At 37.9% G+C, this 9,028-nt stretch overlaps 1 protein-coding gene across 3 annotated transcripts in view; it reads left to right on the top strand.

The window, feature by feature from the left end:
- Nucleotides 1-9,028, top strand: part of Veph1 (ventricular zone expressed PH domain containing 1) — a 209,571-nt gene that overhangs the window by 191,093 nt on the left and 9,450 nt on the right. The window lies entirely within an intron of this gene.

The following is a 9,028-nucleotide window of genomic DNA, read 5'->3' as shown; positions in this document are numbered from 1 at the left end:
CTCTCTCTCTCTCTCTCTCTCGTGCACTGCAAGCACTGTGTGTGTGTGTGTGTGCGCGCGCGAGCACGCATATAGGTTTGTTAGAGCTAGATCTCCCTCCTTTCCCAATAGTAGTCCCCCTTCTGTGTGTGTGTGTGTGTGTGTGTGTGTGTGTGTGTGTGTGTGGTATGTGTGTGTTTGCTTGTAGGTTTGTTAAAGCTAGAATATATATATATATATATATATATATATATATATATATATATATTCCACTTTTCTGAGAATAAAAGAATTTCCTTCTCCTTCGTGTCTGAGCAAAACCCCCTGTGTTTAGATGGCACTTTCTTCATCCATTCACCCAGGGCATGCAGGGTGGTTCCACAACGTGGTTGTTGGGAACGCTGCAGTAATAAGCGTGCCTGTGCGGCACCTCTGATGGATGCTGACTCAGCTTTCCCTGGCTGTATGTGGGGACCTAGTTAATGGTCAGCCTTCCCTTGAGGGCTCAAACTTTAGCACCACTTAGACAAAATAAAACAAACACTGTGACAGCAGCACTGCACACTGAGTGGGACTGAGAAATATACTTGAAATCAATATAAGCCCACTAATGGCCACAGAGCAGAAAATAGCAAAACTCATGTCAAGTGTATCATGAAGTTAAAAGTCCATAGGGTAAATGTAGAACCAGCAAATTAATGAGGCAAAGGAAAGGATGCAGAGTGTAACAGGGGTTAAATCAATAGAGGGGAAGCAGAAGAGAGGCAAGAATGCTGTCAAGAGGAAGAGAAAGAACGGAGGATAATAAAGGGAAAATATTTATCTAGGAAAAACATTAATAAATATGATGGTGCCATGAAGAAACCCCTTATTTGCATGTTAACCTAAAATGTTAATTTAAAACAACGAGAAAATTAGATAAATATAAGAAGGGGAACAAAAACTAGAAACATAAGGCTTTAAAAAAATATAAAATTAAAATGTTCCTCAAAGTACAGTAAAGCAAAAGGTGGAGCAGCCACAAAGAAAGAGAAAGGCTCACCCAATAGTTATGAAAAATGTTAAACATAATTAAGTAAGTAAACAGAGAACAAAAAAATGAGAGCATAAAACCTTTTAAAAAAAAAAAACCAAAAACCAAAAAAAGCTAGAGAAGGGCTGGATAGTGGGTGGAGTATGTGTCCAGTGTGAATGACCCAGGTTCCATGCCAGCACTAGGTTAAAACAAGGCGCAGTGCCACACTCCTGCACCCCACCACCTGGGAGGTGGAAGCCGGAAGAGGGACGTTCAAGGTCATCTTCCATTACCCAGTCAGTTCACAGCTGGAGAATCTATTATTTAAAGCATAGTAAAATGGGAAGTGGAGGGGTGGGGGACAAAACACAAGGAAAGAAAAAGAGGAGGAGGTTGGGGTAGATTTCTGTGGCTGTATTTCCCAAACTGAAGTCTTCCAGGTATAAAGGGGTCCACTGTGCATATGGTTTAAGCCCGTTTTGAGTTTACACCTGAGAAATACCAGGCTTCCGCAGAGCTGAATAATAATTTCCCTTCTCTGCACACCTACGCCCTCTGCTGGCAAGCTGACCTTGGCAGTCTGTGGATGCAGGTCCTCAAACCTTGCTGGGATTCTCCAGTTCACACCCCCTGGGGCAGCTAGTGCCTAACAGAAAGCCAGCTTGGGAGAAACTTACACAGAACTGAGAAATACGCAGATGGACCTGTCTCTGTACTTCCATCGTGTGTGCCTCTGTGTGTGTGTGTGTGTGTGTGTGTGTGTGTGTGTGTGTGTGTGTGTGTGGTGTATACACATAAAACCTTCTTTCTTTCCTTGGAATTTTTTATTCTTATTCTGATTCTTCTTCAATTTGCTACTAAGAAGCGATTTCTCATCTACCATCCACACTCTGAAGTCTATCTACTAATACTTTTTTTTATAAAAATAGCATGGCACTCTGCTTCTGTCATCTCAGGTTCCCAAGAGACTGCGACACAGGGAGCACTTGAAGCCAGATTTTTTTTTTTTTTTTTTTTTTTTTTAAGATGAGCTGGGCAACATAGCAAGAGTTGCTGATCAGTGGACATAGGGCAGTGGACAAGACTCAAGAACCCAGTTATAGTTCAACACAACCTTTTGATTTTTGACAAGGACACACAAATACACTGGGGAAAAGCCAGCATGCTGATGGTAAAACACCTATATGGCTATCTATACGGTAAAGGGAAGAAATTTGATCTTCCTTTCTCACCCTGAACCCAAATCAGTTCTAGAAATCTCAGTGTTACACCTGTAACTCTGAAACTTCTAGAAGAAAGACTAGGGAATACACTTCAGGATGCAGGCTCAAGTAAGAACCTTCTGAATAGGACCCTGCTTGCCCAGGAACTAGAACCCACAAGCAACAAACAGGACTTCACATCAAGAGTCTGTACTGCAAAGGAGACTGTTAGCTCCTGAGAGCCAGGATCAGAATGGGGAAAATGTCTTTGCCAACTACACATCTGATAGAGGATTTTCGTCTAGAATATATAGAGAATAAAATAAAACAGTAAGAAAACAATCAACATAGGAGCCTATGGAACTAAACAGAGTTCTCAAAAGAAGAAACACAGATAGGTAAGAATTTTTTTTAATTTTACAAATTTATAGGAACCTAAGCAAAAGGTTGCTTACAGCATGGATCATGGATAACACAGAGGTGTTGCATTACTAAAAGTCCATCCAGTCTGAATGAGAACTCATGACAGCTACAACTCCAAGTTTCCTGCAGGCAGCTGGACAGATCAGAGTTTACTTCCAATAGTGTAGCTGGTTGGAGAGTCTCCACCCTAGATAAATGTTTAGTGTTTGCATAACCTGGGGTAAGAAGCCTTGTGAATCTTGTTTGTTTCAGGAACTTCTTGAGACTTGTGAGTTGCTTACTTCCTAAATCTCATAACCTTTGCCATCCTCCCCTGAGATGTTTCAATTTGGATATATTTGTTACACTGCCACCAAATCTTGTATCTTAGGATAATGTCAATAGTGAAAGTTTTCTGGGTCAATAGTAACAAAGCACAAATATCCATTTGAGAAGGAAAAAAGTAAAATTTCATCTAGAGACATTTGAAGCATATATTTTATGTCACATATCCCTTTATACAAACATTATTCATAAACAAGTTCTTTTTAGCACTATTATAAAAATATTTTATTTAACAGGAAGTATGAGGTTTTTATATGTGTGTATTGAAAAATATATGGGTGCTTATATATACCCTAGTACACATATGCTTGTCTGTAGATATACATAAAATATACAGCATATGATGATGTGTGTGTTATAGCCAATGCTTCTAACACAGTCATATTAAACTTTGGCTTATTGCCCAAAAGTTTGATGTTAAGTGTTGAACTATAACAGATGAAAATTGTTGAATTCTTTTTTTTTCTTTTAATCATATGAAAACACTGAAATCCAGAATATCATACATCTACAGACAGGGGTGTGGTTAGAACACACTCCACAAGCGACTCTTTCTATCACAAACTTTGCACAACTGTGCCACATCCATATATCCCCACATTAGGCCAACTCTACCCCACCCTGGCAGTATGAGAAAGTAGTCAACGTTTAAAACTATCAGCCCAGTTAGTCCTGAGTATTCAGATTCACATCTCACCAGCTATTCCAAATGCAGTTAAGAACTGAAAGTGAGAGGAAAATTAATTGATTTAAAATTTAGCTGAACTGGAGACAGAATCTAAGCTCACTCCACTATGCTGAACTCACAATTTATAGAAACACATGAGACAAAAGCCAGAATCCGAGCAGACTTCGTTGTGAAACAGTTTAACTCCATCTACGTCCAACCTCACCAGGTTATATCTGTCACCCAGATCTTAGGATGGAGGGTCTGCTGTATTTCTGTAATATTTACTGCCAGCCTTTCCTCTTACTTTGACATCCTTCAGTTTTGAGGGATTTGGGGTGTTATGCATGTACTGTTGAGCTGATGTGGAATCTTCTGGAATGTGTCCATTCTTGAAAGAGATATCAGAAACAAATATATGTAGGAGTCAGGCTAGTGGAGAAGTATTGCCTAATACCCTTTCTCCATAGCCTCTTGGCTTTAGGACTGGCACGGGACTCATCTTTATTGAAGTCTCTTATTTCAGACAACTTTTGTCTCTGACCTTACATCATTTCAGTTATAGTTCTTAAGGCATTGCTGATTAACTGTCTGGTGTTGCCAGCATCAGATTCTTTCCCTGATTATCTATCTGGCCCCACACTGGGAAGGAGGAGGTAGATAGAGGCCAGAGTCAAAGATTAAATTAAAGCAGATATCTAGACACAAGGACTCTTAGGCTGAGTTTGCCTCGATCTATTCTCAAATTCATAAATAATTTTCATTTCAGGTGGGAAAGTTCCTCCATTCTTTCCACACTTTTGGAGATCTTTGTCCCTGTGTCCATTTCTGTTCTGCCTGATCTTCCACACCTGGTGGATAGAAGCGTCCCTTTGCCCTTTTGTCTGGAGACCAGCTTTAACCTCAGCCTACTGATATGCCTATTAAAAACACTATCACAGGAGTTATATCCCAGGGGATCACAAACACAAAGAAAATAGCATCATGGTTATACAGACACTGTTAAGATCTTCCACAAATATTTGAAATCAGTAAGTATCACATCAGATACAGAGGTGCAACTACATACCTATTTCTAGAACTATAATATGGCCATTGAAAGGATTTCAACTCAGAGAGAAATTTAAATGAGCCTGACTGCTAAAAAAAAAAAAAAANAAAAAAAAAAAAAAAAAAAAAAAAAAAAAAAAAACTAATAAAATTATGCATTAAATTTTTGATTTTTGCCGTTTTTAAAGTTAGCTCCATTATAGACTATACTAAACCTGGATAAATATGCTAAGACAGTCTTGTTTCTTTGAATACAAGGAACTAGAGAACAGTTTAAAGAATTCTCCGATTATAACCACCCTACTTGCACATAAATTTTCCCTGGAAGATTTCTCTTTTCAAGCCTCGCATAACTACAGGAAGCTCTTTAACTCACTCTAATTGTTTAGAGTCTTTAGCTAGCTGGAGTAATGGTGTCTCAGAAGCCAGAAGCCACAGATGTGCTTAAGTTTTTCTTTTTTAAAACTTTGACTTGAAATAAAGAAAAGAAACATCAAATAAAAAACAGACCTGCTGAATCTAAGAATTCTGACATTATGTCCTAAATAACACTTAATTACTCAATTATAAAAGTCCTTGGAATTTTAGTTTGTTTACAAATTTATTTCACATCCTCATTGGTAGCTTTCTAAATATTTGTCAGTTAACTAATACTTATATAAATTCATATGTACACTCCAGACAAATTACCATAAAACAACTAGTTTAGCATTTCCATGTTTATACTAATTACAACAGAGATTATATATATATATATATATATATATATATATATATATATTCAAAAGAAGACAACTTTGCTGAGAATTTTAGTCCTCTCATCTTCATATCATAATAGCAGAACTCCAAATATAGAGAAATAAATGAGTGGGTGGATGGATGGAGAGAGAGAGAGAGAGAGAGAGAGAGAGAGAGAGAGATTCAAGTTTCAGACACTTAAAATAACTTACTTCACATCAAGTGGTACTGCAAAGTGACAACGGAGAGTCTAAATGATAGTCGCGCCTCAAATGTCAAATCCAACTATATAGATAGGTATACCTAGACAAAAATGAGTGCCTCACCAAACAAAGGACAGCCTGAGCCAGGCCTTGTGGTTCACAAATGCCAAACCTGGCTACAGAACTGCAGGCAAAGTGAACCACACTGCCAAACAAAACCAGAAGGGCCCTGTCAGTCAACGGAGCAACTCATCGGCAAATGGCTCAGCTGGGCCATCAGCATGGTGAGCATATCAAACATGTCCGGTTTTACTCCAAATTCTGCTTATAAATTGTCCTAGAGCAGAGTCTCAACCATAGGATTTTACCCAAAACTTTCCGAATCATAACACCAAACGACTGCATAGTAATCTTCAAAAAGAAGACCAAAAGCAAAAGCCTTTTCCATTGCCAATTTACCAATACCTGTTTACAGGAAACCACTACCTACTGTAGGGGAAGCAGGAATGATCCTGGCAACTGGGCTCTCCTTGGGGTTTTAAATTTGAAGATTGTGTGGTCACACATTTTCTTCGCAGATGGTTGGGCCAAAAATGATTAGCAGATATGCATGTCCATGGCCTGCATTCTTTGTTTCCCTGTACTCCGAAGCATATTAGGAAACAGAAATTAGTAAGTGAAAATGGATTTATTTACAGTTTGACCAAATGAGATTAAAAATAAATCAAATTTCTTTCTACCATACCTATGACAGCTTTACAATTTATAGATAGATAAATAGATAGATAGATAGATAGATAGATAGATAGATAGATAGATAGATAGATAGATAGATAGAGGATGGATAGATAGATGATAGATAGATAGATAGATAGATAGATAGATAGATAGATAGATAGATAGATAGATAGATAGATAGATTTAAAGGCCAGGAAATGTGTGGATTTTGCTATCATACAGTTTGATCAGTCCTTTCCTAGAATAATGTGAATCAGCCCCAGGTCAGCTTCCTTCTCTGCGGGTTGTCTCCATGCTCAGATCTCAGCATGAAGAGTCTACTATAGTTCACAAATTACAGTTACAACATGTTGCCAATAATATCATAAGAGTGCCTTAATGAGGCCAAGTGGGACCTACGTGGGATATATGTATGAAACTCTTTCTTGTTAAAAGTTTAATCCAAAGATTAAACAATTATCTCCATTTCTTTCTACTTCCTGATCTTTTCTTACTGGTCCTTTCTCTGTTATGAGCCTCTCATAACAGAACATGTACCACTCAGAATTGCTAAAAGGGCTGCTTGTTCACCAGACTGGGAAGACAGATCAGTATGTAAAGCACTTGCCTTGCAGTGTGAGGATCTAGGTTCAGATCCCCAGAAAGAACAGAAAAAGCTAGATCAAGTGGTATGTATCAATTAACTCAGCAATGCCAGATGAGAGGCAGAGAAAGAAACGCGTAGGCTGGAGGCTTACTGGCCGGGTGGTCTAGTCTACTAGGCAAAGCTCTAAACCAGTAAGCTAGAAACACCTTGTGAAATGAAGCCTAAGGTTGTCCTCTGACCTATATACACACATGCACATATAGACACCCACACATATACATATACACACAGAGAGACACACAAAATTGAGTTTTGTTTCATTAATAATGTAAACCAAATTCCACAAATATATATTCTAAGCACTTAGTAATTTTACTGAATAAACCTAACAACGTATGTATGATCATGCTGCTCTCGTAGTCTTTTATTCTGTAGAAAAGTTATAACCATTTTTCTCCTGCTATTTTTGGCTTTAGTGTTTTGTTTGCTATTTGGCCAATTACTCTCATCCATCATGACATAACGCAAAACTTCCCAGGAGTTCTTGAGAGACACAGAGCATATAGATTGTTGCTCTCCACAGTCTGGAGACCTCGTTAAAACTCCAGAGTCCCTCGCCACCCCTCAAAAGTCAGATACAGTGGATTTAGGGTGGTGCTTTGGAAAGTGTATTTTCACAAACTAGCAGCTGATTCTGAAAAGGGTGGCCCCAGAACACAGTCTAAAGGTGTTACAGAGTGTAATTCTGACAGCCTGGAAGGTTGATACTCAGTGGTTTGTCAGAGAAATCTAGAAAACGACCTATACTCTGGTGAATATGAAACTAATGAGCAATGAGACCATTTGGTTGTGTGGTCATCCCCTCCTATGATTACAATCTGACGTTCCTGCTTTGGTCCCCTGGCATCTTATAGAAATAGTGCTGACCGTTTTGTGTTTGTATGCATTTATTTAGTCACCCCAATGAGGAAGTATATACTCGAAAGCAGCGTTTGTGAATATCCTTAGTGATTTCAAAAGTCACACTCAGTCTCTGTGGCTCCTAAGAGCTTGTAGTTAAGTGTTTCCATTCCTTTGTTATCACATCATCTGTAATCACTCTGACTTCATTAGAACTGTCACACACACTACCAAAAAAGGAACTTGGAGACGCTCAATACATACAAAGAAATTCCCTATAGACTGCAAAGAAGCCACAGCTCCCAGCAGCCATTATTTTGAGGGCAACTGTATATACCTTTTTCTCAGCTTTTACTTTAAAATTCTTATTTTGAAACTCTGTTTGGGGGAATTACCTATTTGCTCCCAAATACACCTTCTTTTAAAGCCATTTACCTATAACTACCAGAAAATATATATATATATATATAAACTTAAATATCACAAATAAATATCACAAATGGAATTCATAATGGCCTCAGACAGGTGTTGTTCATATACAGTGAGGTATGCTTGTTTATATACATGTATTTATATACATGTATATAAACATATATATATGCTTGTTTATATACATATATTTATATATATGCTTGTTTATATATATTGTTCTTTATATGCAGTGAGATGTGATTTTTTTTATAGGTGGTGAGGTATGACTGTCTATAACAGTGGGATTTGGTTGTTTTTAAGCAGTGAGGTATGGTTATCTATATGCAGTAAGGTATGTTTATATGCAGTGAGGTATGGTTGTCTACATGTAGTAAAGTATGTCTATATGCTATGAGGTATGATTGTCTATATGCAGTGAGGTATGGTTGTCTACATGCAGTAAGGTATGATATGCAGTGAGGTATGGTTGTCTATATGCAGTGAGGTATGGCTGTTTAAATGCAGTGAGGTATTTCAAGATGGGAAAAGCACACAAAACAAGGAATTCCTAAGCCTGAATGGAAGTCAGTGTGCATTTCTGACTACTCGGTGTTTCCAAAATATTACAAAGTCGAGATTGAGGAAGAAAGGAAGAAGAGCAGCCACAGATGTCATGGGAGATGGTTCTAAGACAGCCAAGTCACCGGTAACAATCTTGGTGAATAAATCAATCATCTATTCTTTATTATTATTATTATTATTATTATTATTATTATTATTATTATTATTATT

This window comes from Mus pahari, chromosome 4, assembly GCF_900095145.1.
Source record: "Mus pahari chromosome 4, PAHARI_EIJ_v1.1, whole genome shotgun sequence".
Classification (NCBI taxonomy): domain Eukaryota; kingdom Metazoa; phylum Chordata; class Mammalia; order Rodentia; family Muridae; genus Mus; species Mus pahari.
This window is presented reverse-complemented; position numbering and strand designations above follow the sequence as displayed.